The sequence below is a fragment of the Geotrypetes seraphini genome, chromosome 6, assembly GCF_902459505.1.
Source record: "Geotrypetes seraphini chromosome 6, aGeoSer1.1, whole genome shotgun sequence".
Taxonomy (NCBI): Eukaryota; Metazoa; Chordata; class Amphibia; order Gymnophiona; family Dermophiidae; genus Geotrypetes; species Geotrypetes seraphini.
Genome location: NC_047089.1, coordinates 126,027,437 through 126,043,093, shown reverse-complemented (window position 1 = coordinate 126,043,093; position 15,657 = coordinate 126,027,437). Strand labels below are relative to the sequence as shown.

The 15,657-nt window shown below is 44.0% G+C and overlaps 1 protein-coding gene across 1 annotated transcript in view; it reads left to right on the top strand.

The window, feature by feature from the left end:
• The window catches only part of PCCA (propionyl-CoA carboxylase subunit alpha), a 937,632-nt gene that overhangs the window by 899,793 nt on the left and 22,182 nt on the right, over positions 1-15,657 (top strand). The gene's annotated exons all lie outside the window — the stretch shown is intronic.

The window sequence follows — 15,657 nt, the reverse complement described above, 5'->3', positions numbered from 1 at the left end:
CAGGAAAGTATAGATGATGATTGTATAGAGCATATAAGTGATTTAGAGATCAAAAAATAGTCCAGTCGCATAGCAGACGCGTGGGGCGCTGACCAGAAAGTATATTCCAGGTCGTTAGGATGAAATAGTCGCCAAACATCAGCGAGATCATATGACTGGATAAGATTAAGCAAGAGTGGATGCGTTGTCGGTGGACGATAAGAAGATTGAGATTTACGATCTAAGTGTGAATCAAGAACCAAATTCCAATCTCCACCCACTATGATATTGTCAGTAGAAAGGGAAGCCATCTCTTTAGTTATCTCATGAAAGAACTTTGGGTCTGCATTATTGGGTCCATATAGCGAGATGAATGTATATCTACTAGAGGCAATGTCAAGGGTGACCGAAACCCATCGACCCTGAGAATCATGGGAAGAACCCACTATAGTGTATTGAAGGTGTTTAGAGAGTAATATAGCTACCCCCCCCCCCTTAGTGGAAATAGCTGGGGAGAAAAAGCAATGAGAGACCCAATCCCTCTTTAGTTTGGCTGATTCAGTGACATTCAGCTTGGTTTCCTGCAAAAATACCACCTGTGCGGAGTGATGTTTACAATACAACAACATTTTTTTTCTCTTGATTGGATGATTTAAGCCTCTAATGTTCAAGGATAACACTTTACACACTCCCGCCATGGAAAATCATTATCAGTGTCAATAGTAATAGCAGGACAACACCAGTGCATAAACCTGCACGGCAAGCCAATATCATATGTGGAAGCTGCTGCCGTGAGCTAAACCCAAATAGAAAAACCCCCATACATACACACAGTCACACTACCCTCCATCCCCCCAACACTCATAACAACTCCCTCCCACCCACAAGGCAAAAGCCTTGTAACCATCCCGCCCAACTGGCGACCCAAGGGCCTGTGGAGGGGAAGAGAGACACTCAATAGGAGGGCTATAAGTCAGCAGCCTCCCCTCCAACAGCCCCGTATATCAACATGTTGGCAAATACAATAAAATATAACAATAGAACCAGACACTCATAGCAAAATATAGAACAGTACAATAACCTCAATCCACTGCAAATACTTCCCAGAATGGTCAGGAAGTGGAAATATAAAGATGATCAAGCAGTGTCAGTAGATCAATCAAGTATCCATGCGATGCAAATCTTCTTGTTCCTTCAGGAAGCGGTCAACTTCGTCAGGATCTGTATAAGTTTTTGTTCTGTTTTGGTAAGTAATCTTGAATCGAGCCGGAGACAAAAGGCCGTATCGCGCCTCAATAGCTCTCAAACGAGGACGCATGGCCAGAAACTTGCGTCTCTTTTCTGCAGTAGCTTTCGTGTAATCCGCTGAAATGTAGACGGTTTGGCCCTGCCATTCGATTTTCTGCATGGTTTTCATTTTGTCCAAAATCAGGGCAACATGAGGAAAACGTAAGATTTTCATCACCACCGGTCTCGCCCGTTGGGATCCAGTCGGGGCTTTAAAAGGCACCCGGTGAGCCCTTTCTATCTCCAGGTCACGGTCGAAGGTGATAGACAGTACTTTAGGTAGCCAATCTTCGAAGAACTTACAGGCATTAGATCCCTCGATCCCCTCATGGAGGCCGTGCAGACGTAAATTATGGCGTCTGCCACGATTGCCCAGATCTTCCAGCTGCGCTTCCAGCGCATGCAGTGCTTTTTGATCCATGTGCTGATTCGTGGCGATCTCATCCACCCGCAGGCACTTCCGTTCTAGCACTTGCATTTTCACGTCCATGGTTGAAATTTTCTCCGTCAGATTCATTATTTCATGTTTGATATCTTTGATATCGTCTTTACTTTCGGACATCATGTTAGAAATGAATTGCAGCTGCTCCGATATCGTGGCCTCCGAGTCAACACGTGGCCTATTCGTTTCTCCCTTAGTTGGCTTCGGGGGATCCTGTTTTGGTCATTTAGCGCCGGAAGTACTAGCAAAGGCTGCCTCAATCTTACCCTGCTTGGGTTGAGGCATTGTTGCAGGTATTGATAACGGAGAATTGAAGCAGCTAAATGAGTGAAAAGTTCAAAATAACGGGGCTGTGGACAGAAGCTCGCAACTCAAGCCACCATATCGATCGGGCTCTCTAGCGCCCCCCGTAAACTGTATATTATGTATTTTAAAATTAGACCCCCCCCCCACCCCCACCCCCCTAGTATGTGTCAGGTTAGGATAAAAACTTGTATTGTAAACTTGTACTGAAATTATGTATGTTTAACCTTTAACCCGTTCTAAGCTCTTTGGGGACAACGGGATAAAAAATACCAAATTAAATAAATAAAAGTAGATTAAAAATTCCAGTGTAACTTTCCATTTGTTTATGTCTTCCCTAGCCACTCTTACTATAAACTTCAGAGCAGCTTGTCTTATCTCTCACTGACTGATATTCACTTATACGTTCCATAAAGAGCCTCCAAATCGAGCATTGACTTGATTTGCAAGCCCCCACCCGACCCGACCGCGGGAACCAACAGTATTGCACCCCCCGAGGCCACCGGTGCTGCTCCCTCCCTTCATGATCGTCTCCTCCCCATCTACTGACTGGCCCTGTCCTTACCTGTGTGCCACCGGAGTTAGAAAGGGCCTGCCGCCAGTTTGCTGCTGAGCCTTGAGCATCTGCGTATGCTCAAGGCCTTCTAGATCTCATCCTCACCGAGATTCTCATGAGACTTGAGATCTCATGAGAATCTCGAGATCTCATGAGAATCTCGGAGAGGGTGAGATCCAGAAGGCCTGAGCATGCGCAGATGCTCAAGGCTCAGCAGCAGACCGGCAGCAGGCACTTTCTATCACCGGCGGTGCAGGGGTAAGGACAGGGCCTGGGGGGGAGGGGTGATAGCAGCACCGGTGGCCTCGGGTGGAGCATGGGAGTCAGGGTGCGTCTGGCAGGAGAGAGCCAGTACCTGAGAGTCCCAGCAGAGGGGGTAGTGGTATCCGGGGGGGGGGGGCAGCGTCCGGGAGCGGCAGAGCCAACAGTGTCCAGTCGGGCTCTGTTGTGGCGGCGGTGGCGGTTTACCAGCCAGCACCACCCGCAGTGAGAGGCAGCAAATAGCAGAAGAGGAGGAGAATTGGAGGAGCCGCGTGGATAGGTCTGTGGCAGAGGCAACGTGAAGGCATCCCTAATGGTAATTAAGTTTTGGGGGTTGTGGAACGAATTGTTCAAGTTTACACTAACTCTTATGGGAAAAGTTGCTTTGATATACGAGTGTTTTGGTTTAAGAGCATGCTTCTGGAACGAATTATGCTCATAAACCAAGGTACCACTGTATTACTAGAGACACACTGTTCTAACTCTTGTCAGGTAGCAGATAAAGAACAGATTTATTCTACCAGAGCAGCCACCTGTGAGTTTACCTTGCCAAGGTTAGTCTAAATTAGAGAATGACACGGTGGCGGTTTACCCGCGGCCACCGCATTTTAGCCGCGGGTCACCCGCCGAAAACGGGGAAGAAAACTAGCAGTCGCTGCGGCGACGGGGACAAGGCCATTCACCGCCCGCGGGGCGGTGAATGGTCTTGTCCCCGCAGTGAGGCATGAAGGATTGCGCGGTCCCCGCAGCTCACACCCGCCTGCCCAATCGATTCTAGTGTTTAGCCAGCTCTCTCCCTTCTCCTCACCTTAGTTTGTAGATTTTCTTTTTCGGCGACCCGCAAGCTATCAGAGAGCCGCGCACGCGCGGCTGCTCAGTGTTCAATCTTCTGCTCTGACGCAACCGGAAACAGGAAGTTGCAGCAGAGCAGAAGATTGAACACTGAGCAGCCGCGCGTGCGCGGCTCTCTGATAGCGTGCGGGTCGCCGAAAAAGAAAACCTATAAACTAAGGTGAGGAGAAGGGAGAGAGCTGGCTAAACACTAGGATCGATTGGGCAGGCAGGTAGTGGCTGCGGGGACCGTGCGATCGCTAGTGTTCCCGGCTCAAATTGGAAGGAGGGAGTGAAAGGGAAAAGGATTCTGGGCCAAGGGGATGAAAACGGAAGAAAAATCCACAGCAGGAAAGAAAGGGAAGGACAGGTAGGTGAGCCAGATGCTAGAAGCAGGGGGGGGGAAGAAAGAGGGAAAAAAGCTAGATGGGGTTGAAAAGAAGAGACACACTGGTATGGAAGAGGAAGATAGGGGAAATCTGGACACAGGAAGGTAACAGAAAGAGGGGAAATTATGTGCATGGGGCATAGGGACAGAGACATAAAGGGGACATGCCATGGGGATGGTATATGGACACAGGGGGGGGGGGCAATGGCAGATACATAGGGGAGATATTAGAAATGGGGAAAATAGGAGCACAGAAGCGAGATGGTTTGTGGGGATGGGACAGGGACCGAGCTCGCAGGCTCCAGTGGCTTGCACAAATTACATTGTAACGTGCCATGAAAATAAGAGGGAGGAAGGTAGATAGATAGGCCACGCGAGAGGAGCTGAAGAGTAGTAGAAAGGAACAGATGGTAAAGGAGGGAGGGAAGGGTGGTGGTGGAAAGGAATAGGACAGACATTGAAGGAGGGTGGAGAGGAACAGACCCCCAAGGGAAATGTGGAAGACAGAATGGGAAGAAGACAGATGCCAGACTATGGGGGAGCGGAGGGAAGAAGATGGGTGCTAGACCAATTGGGGGGGGGGAGTGAAGGGAGAGGCACAGTAACAGCAAATGGAAGACGCAGAGAGAAGACACACAGTGGATGGAAGGAATTGAATGAGAAGATGTGGAAAGCAGAAACCAGACAACAAAGGTAGAAAAAAAATTCTATTTGTTTTTTGCTTTAGTTGTGTTGATAAAAATTTATAAACAAAGCCCTGCCAGCTGAACATCTCTTTCTCTAGTTCAGCAGCAGGAACTTTGATTTATAAGAAAGGAATAAGCTAAATATTACAGTACTAAGGCTTATATGGATGCAGCGGGGACGGTGACGGGGCGGTGAATGGGATGGCAGTGGCGGTGACGGGGCGGTGAAAGGGATGGCGGTGACGGTGACGGGGCGGTGAAGGGAACGGCGGTGACGGGGCGGTGCAGAGGATGGTGGGCCGGTGACGGGGCGGTGACGGGGACAGATTTTTTCCCCGTGTCATTCTCTAGTCTAAATCTCCTGATATCGTGTACTATTCCTTTATGCTCTCTAGTTTTAACTGGACCTCGGCCCAGCAGTTGGCTTGGATCCAGTCGTCTTTCACTAGGCATGCACATCCAGTTAAATATATACAATATTCCATCTAGAGTGGGTGACCACTCCCTCTCTATCTGTTGTCTTTCTGATTGTAAAAACTCTGAGTGGTCATTCTCTGCCTGCTAAGCCTGCCTTGTCTCATCTAATGTTCTGCAAAAATTGACCAATTCCTGCTCACACTGGGAGAAATGCATATCAACTTTGCCTTTTATATAATGCACTACTACAATATAGCAACAAATCTATGTGAAGTGGTCTGTGTTCACCAATTGCTGAGACATTACCACACAGTGCAGAAAGAGTTCACTTTAAAGCCCTGATCGAGTCTGCTTTTAAAAGCAGTAAAATGAATTACACTTCAGCACTAGCTGCATTGATAACAGCTTAGGAATGTAAACAGTAAAATAGATATTCCTGAGGTGGAATTTAGAGTTTGCATGTATATTTTACAAAATACAAGTATGTTTTCATAGTCCAACAGACATACATATATGTATTTTGTTCCAGAGCAGACATATACACATGTAACAATACTGTTTGCATGTATGAGTGAAATTTTAGAAGGGAAGGCATACATATCATTTCCATTTCTATATTAACTGATTTTTACATGTAAACCAACAACATCCACTTATATGGCCAGTTTAAAATCATCTCCATTGTGCTGGATAGACTTGTTAAAATTAATGTTTAGCTGTGCCTTTGACCAAATCAGAAACACTGTATATATTACCATGCTTCCCTGCCTTAAAGTATGTTTAATTCAAGCACCTGTGTTCTAAATATAACAGCCTTTAAAATTCTAATTGAAGGGTTTTCAGTTTTGTAGAAGAATCAGCAGGGGTGATATTGATCCATCCTTTTAGGAAGCCTCAGAGCAGCAGAAGGTGATACTGTAGAGGTCTCTGTAATTTGGCAGAAATACACAGTAAGCTGAAGAACAAAAGACAGGACCTTTTCTATTAAAAAAAAATGTTCTCATCTGTCCATTCATTCCCTCCCCTCCCCCCAAACCTTACAAAACAGACTTAATTTTTACAGCTGCACACAGTGATTTGGTGCTTACTTTTGCATTGAAACAGTTGCTGTCAGAATAAGCAGGAAACTTTTTCTTTTAATTGCTAAAATCATTCGGAAGTGCTTGATGCACTGCCTCCACAGCAGATGCTGTGCATTAATTGGCCTGTACAGGCCTGACCCAGAGTTCCTTGAAGCAGGCCCAATTTTAAGCAGAGCTTATTTATTATTTTGTATAACCTGGCTTATGTGATTTGTGCTTGTGAGTGTTGTATTTCATGATCTGCAGTTTCTAATGTCAAGTGCAATTCAATACCTCTATCTCTCTCCTAATGTATTAGCAGCAGGTAAACTCTAAATACCATCCATCAGGAGCTAATTTTTTATCCAAATAGTCCAATGACTGATGAACCTGTCTTTTGTATGAACGTTTAGCACAGTAGAAAGCCATATGTCATTGGCACAGTTTCTAATTCACTATTTACACTTGCTAGAGAGCAGTTCCCAAATAAATTATAATGGACTTTTAGCATTTCAGTTGTAGCAAAGATCTAATGCAAAATTTTTAAAAAAGCAAATTTTCTAAAGCAAAATGATTTAGACTTTGAAAATAAATATTTTGATACAGTAATAATTTTATTGATCAGAAATATGACTGCATGCCCTTGATAGAGTACCTTGTTTTTGATAATCCTCTTCTGTTCTAAACAGACATTAGTCCATTAGAATGCCCTCCCCTCTGTGGGAAGACCACAGCTGTTACTGTAAATCTCATCCAATAACTGTATCACCACCATTTTGTGGTTCTGAAGGATGAAATTGAGAAATAGAACACTGTGCAGTCATCCTTTACCTCTGCAATTTTAGGCCTTTGCACTTCATTTTCATGCTTTTATTCCACATCAAATAACATTACTGAGCAGTACCACCTACTTATAAAAGTCCAGTATAAAATCCAGCTTACCCCCTTTTAATACAGTACAATTTTTTCATTGCTCCACATACTATAAAATTGTTGGAGATTTTTTAAAGTTCACTATAGTCTAGTTGGGAAGCACGAGGGTAAGACATTCTCTATTAATATTCCATGTAGGAAACAGAAGCTTTACATTAAGTTTAGAAACGCAACTTTAAAAGGGTTATGCTGATCTTTATCCTTGTGAGAGAAGTACTTATTTTGAAGTATCCTGGAGACTTAGAAATAAACTGGTTTGGATCATTAGCATAACAAAGAAAACTATAAGCTTGAAGATTTAAAAAAAAAATCTCAAGAGAACAATGTCTCTGAAAATAAATGAGACTTGATAGATTTCCGTATCATTTATAACTTCCCTTAATTATACAAGGAAAACTTGCCAGTAAAATGGAAAATTGGCAGCCTATATCCATTATAGTAATTTTGCTGACCATGGCAAGCAGCTGGCTTTACTAGATTTTATTTCACCTCACTCACAATTAATCATTAGCTGGCAATCTCTAAAATTTCTTCAAAATGTGGCAATGATGTGTGACATTCAGACCTCTTTTAAATGTTAAGGTTTACTGAGTAAATGGATTGAAATTTCTTTCAAGCTAACTTTATTTTAGAGCATGGCTGTTTGCCTCTTAATGAGTACCACTTTGATAATCGGATGTGAATGTGAACCTTAACCCCCTTCCCTCCCAGTGTCAAAGGAGAGGATGCAGTAAGTTGGATGAAAGCTGCAGTTCTCAGCTATACAAACTTTCACCAATTAGACCAAATGAAAAAAATACCAGTGCTGTCTGAAATTATCAAAAGGACTTGTAGGGCTTGTGATATTTTGTAAAGCAACCAATGGAGACATCCTGTCTTGATTATTAAGACAGTGTCAAATGATACAGAAAAGTACAAGAAAGTGTTGTATAGTATTCACAAAAATCCATTAAATTACACACACAAGAGCTGGGAAACCGAAGATTGTAATTTGAGTACATACTGGGTATATAGGATAGTGTATCAAAGACGCATATATTATATTTAGCAGTAGAAGTGTCCATCCAAGGTATATGGGTCCAATATTCAGCTGTTGGTTGTCACCAGTGTTAAAGTTGGAAATTCAGTGCTAGGCCAAGTCTGGACACCAGCATTGAATTTCCAGGTTTCTGGAGCCGCTGCTTTAAGTGAAATATTCATCACTTAACCAGCTAAAGATAGGATTGACTTGTATGCAGTCCTATTTATACAGTTAGAAACATAGGAATATGATGGCAAATAAAGGCCAAATAGCTCATCCAGTCTGCCCATCTGAAGCATCTACTAGCTCCTCCTCTCCCTAAGAGATCTTATGTGCCTGTCCCATGCTTTCTTCAATTTATGCCACGTGTTGTTTCCTATCTTCCCTTTCCTCCAAAGTATACATATTGAGATATTTGAGTCTGTCCTCGTTCACCTTATGACATAAACCACTGACTATTTTAGTAACCTTTCTCTGGACCAGCGTCTCTCAAATTTTTTTTTAGCTCTGGCACTCTAAACAGAGCAAATGCTTTTCACAGCAATTATAATTGAAATTATAAAATTGCAAAACCAACAAAAAATTAAATCTGAGAGTTACAGATCCCTAGTGGGAGTCCTTTGCCAATGGAGTGTGTGGCGCAGTGGTTGAAGCTACAGCCTCAGCACCCTGGGGTTGTGGGTAAGGTAGGGGTGAAGGGCCACTACTTGGACTGGAGGAAGGTCACGAGTGGTGTTCCGCAGGGCTCGGTGCTCGGGCCGATGCTATTTAATATATTCATAAATGATCTAGAAACAGGGACGAAATGTGAGATAATAAAATTTGCAGATGACACTAAACTATTTAATGGAGCTCAGACAAAGGAGGACCGCGAAGAATTGCAAAGGGACTTGGATAAATTAGGGGAATGGGCGACGAGATGGCAGATGAAGTTCAATGTTGAGAAGTGTAAAGTATTGCATGTAGGAAGCAGAAACCCGAAGTTCAATTACACGATGGGAGGGATGAGAGAGTAGAGAGGGACAGATTCTTCAAACTTTCAAATAATAAAAGAACAAGAGGGCATTCAGAAAAATTGAAAGGGGACAGATTCAAAACGAATGCTAGGAAGTTCTTCTTTACTCAACGTGTGGTGGACACCTGGAATGCGCTTCCAGAGGATGTAATAGGGCAGAGTACGGTACCGGGGTTTAAGGAAGGGTTGGACAATTTCCTGCTAAAAAGGGGATGGAAGGGTATAGATAGAGGATTACTACACAGGTCCTGGACCTGTTGGGCCGCCGCGTGAGCGGGCTGCTGGGCACGATGGACCCCAGGTCTGACCCAGCGGAGGCATTGCTTATGTTCTTATGTTATTTATTTAAAGTTCTTTAAGCTATGTATGGGTAGTTGTAATAACAGTGAAACTAAAGTAGATAGAATAGAATTGCTAATCAATGTAATGGACGTGCTTGTTTTTTTAGTGCAAATTAACTCAAAATGCAGCTAGATAGTCAACAAGTAAACATATATTTCATCATCTGCAATCGTTTTCTTTTTTTCGATTTTATTTGTCAGAGCTGAAAATCGAAGTTCACAAAGAAAACATCCAAACGGTAACAAAGCCTTGATTGCTTAAAAAGTAAAAATAAAATTACCATACTTGTCATTAGAATGATGTTTGTCTGGGCGGTTGTATCCTTACACACTCAGATGCTCATAACGTTGAGACTCTTGCATACACGATGTACATGCCATCTATTCTAATGTATACTGATGAAGGAAATTTTCAAAAATAAAGTAAAATTCTGGAATCTCGTGGCACACCCGGAATCTCTTCAGGGCACACCACTGTGCCGTGGCACACAGTTTGAGAGACACTGCTCTGGACTGACTCCATACTGTTTATATCCTTTTGAAGGTGCAGTCTCCAAAATTGTATAAAATATTCTAGTACAATAGGTGTGTCATTCTGGACAGTAGGGTATTCTCCCCATGCTCAATGGGGCTGCAATTTTGCCTTCCCCCTTTTATGTGTATGGTTCTACGGGAATTGAGGATCAGACTGATCTCTGTCCAATTGGCAGCCCAAAAATCTCTGTGTTAGAGGAAAGGCTGATTGAGGCAGAGTTTCCTCTCCCATATCTAGCTACTTCTTAGAGCTGATGCAGGCTGCAGCACCTTCAGAGCACATGACAGTGAGTAAGGCTATTAAAGCCTATGGGCAAAATCAGAGGGGTCTGAAAATCTTGTTTTTAATAGTTTCTGCCACTTCTATAGTGTTCCCCATATCTAAAATCCTGTTTTCATAAGAATATAAGAACATAAGAAGTACCTCTGCTGGGTCAGACCAGAGGTCCATCATGCCCAGCAGTCCACTCGCGCGGCGGCCCAACAGGTCCAGGACCTGTGTAGTAGTCCTCTATCTATATCTCTCTATCCCCTTTTCCTTCAGAAAATTGTCCAATCCCTTCTTGAACCCTAAACTCTGTCCTATCACGCCCTCTGGAAGCGCATTCTAGGTGTCCACCACCCGTTGGGTGAAGAAAAACTTCCTAGCATTGGTTTTGAATCTGTCCCCTTTCAACTTTTCCGAATGCCCTCTCGTTCTTGTAGTTTTCGAAAGTTTGAAGTATCTGTCCCTCTCTACTTTCTCTATGCCCTTCATGATCTTGTAAGTCTCTATCATATCCCCTCTAATTCTCCTCTTCTCCAGGGAAAAGAGCCCCAGTTTCTCCAGTCTCAGTGTATGGAAGGTTTTCCATACCCTTTATCAAATGTGTCGCTCTCCTCTGAACCCTATCGAGTATCGCCATATCCTTCTTAAGGTATGGCGACCAATATTGGATGCAGTACTCCAGATGTGGACGCACCATCGCCCGATACAACGGCAGGATAACTTCTTTCGTTCTGGTTGTAATACCCTTCTTGATTATACCAAGCATTCTATTTGCTCTCTTAGCGGCCGCTGCGCACTGTACCGTCGGCTTCATTGTTTTGTCCACAATTACCCCCAAGTCCCTTTCTTGGGTACTCTCACTCAGTAACATCCCTCCCATCGTATAGCTGTACCTCGGGTTTCTACTTCCTACATGCAATACTTTACATTTCTCTACATTAAACTTCATCTGCCATCTCGTCGCCCACTCCTCTAGTTTGTTCAGGTCCCTTTGTAATTCTTTGCAGTCCTCTTTAGTCCGAGCACCACTAAATAGTTTGGTGTCGTCTGCAAATTTTATTATTTCGCACTTCGTCCCTGTTTCTATATCATTTATAAATATATTGAATAGCAGCGGTCCAAGCACCGACTCCTGCGGAACACCACTCGTGACCCTCTTCCAGTCCGAGTAGTGGCCCTTTACTCCTACCCTCTGCTTCCTACCCGCCAACCAATTCCTGATCCATCTATGTACGTCTCCTTCCACCCCATGGTTCTACAGTTTCCGAAGTAGGCATTCATGGGGTACTTTGTCAAAGGCTTTTTGGAAAGCTAAATATACGATGTCTATGGGGTCCCCTTTGTCTATCCGTTTGTTAATTCCTTCGAAGAAGTGCAGTAAGTTCGTTAGGCACGATCTCCCCTTGCAGAAACCATGTTGGCTTGTGTTTAGAAGTTTATATCTTTTGAAATGCTCATTGATGCTGTCTTTTATCAGCGCTTCCGCCATTTTCCCCAGAACCGAGGTCAGACTCACCGGTCTGTAGTTCCTCAGGTCACCTCTTGATCCCTTTTTAAAGAAGGGCGTAACATTGGCTATCTTCCAATCCTCCGGGATCACTCCTGTGTTCAGTGATAGATTGCAAACTTGCTGTAGTAGTTCCGCTATTTCCTTCTTTAGTTCTTTCAGAACCCTTGGGTGGATTCTGTCTGGGCCCGGCGATTTGTCAGTTCTTAATTTTTCTAACTGCCTGCGTACATCTTCAAGGCTTACTTCCATGAATGTTAATTTATCTGTTTGGTCTCCTTTGAAGATTTGCTCAGGTTCTGGTATGTTGGATGTGTCCTCTTTTGTAAATACAGATGAAAAGAACATGTTTAGTCTTCTGCCACTTCTTTCTCCTCCTTCACCACTCCCTTCCTGTCTCTGTCATCCAGCGGTCCTACCTCCTCCCTAGCCAGATGCTTCCCTTTAACATATCTGAAGAACTGTTTGAAATTTCGTGCTTCCTTGGCTAGCCTTTCTTCATATTCTCTTTTGGCTTTTCTAACCACACGGTGACATTCTTTTTGATACTTCCTGTGCTCATTCCAGTTCTCCTCAGTTTTGTGCTTTTACCATTTCCTGAATGAATTCTTCCTATTACCAATTGCTTTCTTCACTTCTTTGGTTATTCACGCCGGGTCTTTTATTCGATTCTTTTTGCACCCTTTTCTGAATCTTGCGCCTCGATCACCGTGTCCTTGAATAAAGACCAGGCTTGCTCTATAGTCTGCCATTTCTTTGAGGTGTTCCTAAGTTTCTTCCTTACCATTACTCTCATCGCTTCATAGTTTCCTTTCTTGAAGTTAAAAGTTGTCGCTATGGTTCTCTTTCCCTTCGGTATTCCCACTTCAACTTTGAACTTGATCATTTGTGATCGCTGTTTCCCAACGGTCCCACTACTTCCACTTTCTTCACAGGTCCTCTTAGCCCATTTAGGATTAGATCCAGAGTGGCATTCCCTCTCGTCGGTTCTCTGATAAGTTGATCCATGAAACAATCCTGTATAGCCTCCAGGAATCTGGTCTCTCTAGCGCATTTTGAGCTTCCAAGACTCTAGTCTATCCCGGGATATTTGAAGTCTCCCATAATAATCGCGTTACCGCTTTTGCATTCTCGCTTCATCTCGGCTTCCATTTCTTCATCGATAGCTTTGGTTTGCCCAGGTGGACGATAGTACAGGCCCATCTTTATCTCGGGCTCTTTCCTTCCTGGTATTTTAACCCATAGCGATTCCAAATTGTTGGTCGTCACTGCTGTGTCGACGCTGGTCAAGTGTATGCTTTTTTTATGTATAGGGCTATTCCTCCTCCTTTCTGACCTAACCTGTCCTGGCAATAGAGTTTGTACCCCAGCAGTGCTGTATCCCATTTGTTTTCTTCATTCCACCATGTTTTGGAGACCCCAATGATGTCTGTGTTCTCAGTTTTGGCCATGACTTCTAATTCCCCCATTTTGTTCCTTAGGCTCCTTGCATTAGTATGTATGCAATTTAGGTCCTGGTATTTTTTTGTCTTCATTTCCTTTCCCTGTGCTTCAAACTTTATTTTCTTCTCTTGTGCTGCAATCCTTTTATCCCCTTCTTCTGGGTTAGTCAATTCCTGTGTTTTGCCCATTGTTTCTTCCCAGCATTTTTCTCCCTTAGTATCTTCGCGGGATACCTTCTTCTGAATCTTTGACACTTGGTCGACTGTCGGCTTTCCCTTCTTCTTAGTTTCCCTTCTTCTTAGTTTTAGATAAGTAGTTTTTTTTAGCCTTTTTTGGTGCTAAAATGTTGCTGTGGCAGCCATCTTGGGTTTCCTGTTTGGGGTTGTTTGTTTTGGGTTTTTTTTAATTCTTTAGATCACTTCATTTTGCCTCAAAACTGGCAGAGATGGAGTCCTCAGGCTCTTTTACTCTTAATTCATGACAGAGTTGTGCAGGATGGTTGTTTCAAGAGCGCCCTTGTACCACATGCCACACAGCACATGAAGGGGAGGCAAGAATGTCCTCCCATACTGCTACGTCTACTCCATATAACTTGGAAAGCGTATGTAGTGTGGATCATGTCGCTGCCTACAAATCTCCCAAGCTTCTGCCCACGAAGAAGCCATGCTTCTTGTCTAATGTGCTTCCAAGGAGACAGGCAATTGCTTGCCACAGGCAATATATGTTGATGAGATAGCCATGCAAATCCATTTTGAACTAGTAGCCTAGGATGCTGATCTACCGTGTCTAGCCTGACTAGTGAGCACAGATGGTCAGACAGTTGGAACTCATTTGTGACCTCTAGATAACTTAGGAGGACTCTCCTCACATCCAGCTTTCTCAAAGTCTTATCCTTTATCTTTGACTTTGTGGTCTGGAACGCTGGTAATCTTGATTGACATGAAACACGAAAATGATCTTTGGCAAAAAGGATGGGACCTTGCATAGGGAAACTCTCGCCTTTGCAATCCTGAGGAACAACAGCACCTGCAGCTCCAAGACTTTTCTTGCTGATGCAATACTCACAAGGAGAATAGTCTTGATGGAAGGTGCCATCACGGATGCCTCTTGAATAGGCTCACACGGAGCCTGATTGAGACCAGTTGAATAGAACGCCCAGGTATTCCAGCAATCGGGATGGAACCAATTGGCTCTTTCAACAATTTACAATCCAGCCCAGGCTCTGTAAAACCTGGGCCACTTGAGTCATTGCCTGTTCTCCTTCCAAGAATGATGGAGTTCTGATCAACCAGTCATCCAGATATGGATACACTTGCAATCCTGCCCTTCAGAGATGTGCTGCTACCACCACTATTACCCTAGTGAACATGCGGGGTGCTGTTGCCAGATCAACAGGGAGTGCAGAGAACTGATAATGGCTCTCCAGCACCTGGAATCTCAGGAACCCCCTGAGTTCCTGAAATATGAGCATGTATAGGTAGACTTCCATCAAGTTTAGTGAAGCTACATAGAAATTCCCCTGGAGCTACTTCTGCACTTACTGACTGCATTGTATCCACGCAAATGTGTGGAATTTTCAGGGCCTCGTTGATGTGTGCGAGATCTAGGCTGTGTCTCCAATCTTCTGAGCCTGTCTTGGGCACTATGAAGTATATGGAGAATCTGCCAAAGCCCGATTCTTCTGGCAGCACAGGTTCTATGGCCTGAATTCAAGAAGTCTCTGTACTGTTGCTAAGACTCTGCATGCCGTTTCTGGAAGCCCTACTGGCGTCAAACCAGACTGTTAAGGGATGGACGAACTCGAGTTTGTACTCTCCCTGAATGATCTCCAGCACCCAGTAGTCTGACGAGATCTGCACCCAGACCTACGCATACACTGAAAGCTTTCCGTCTATCCGCAGGAGGAAGACTTCGGCCCTGGTGTCATAATGCTTACTTGGAGGTTTATGTGGGACAAGAACCGGAGGCTTGGCTTCGCCTAGGTCCTGTGAAACTGCAATGATTCCTGATAGGATCTCTGAGCGGAGTCTCCTCCTGAATACTGTCGAAAGCGTCTGGAATTACAAACATTAAACCATTCAGAATAGAGAATGACATGGGGACAAATTTTTCCCCTTCCCTGCAGAAACTCATTTTCCCGTCCTCGCTAGTCAATTCCAGTCCCTGCAAGCTGTATCCTCATCTGCACAGGCCTCAAATGCTTTAAAATCATAAGTGTTTGAGGCTTGTGTGGTTAAGGCAGAGCTTACAGGAATGTGGCAGGGACATGGAAATTGCGAGGACGGGGCAGGGAAATTGAGATCCTGCGGAGATGGGGATAAATTTGTCTCCATGCCATTCTCTAATTCAGAGCCTCAATAGGCTCGCGGTCTACTGTCAGGCAG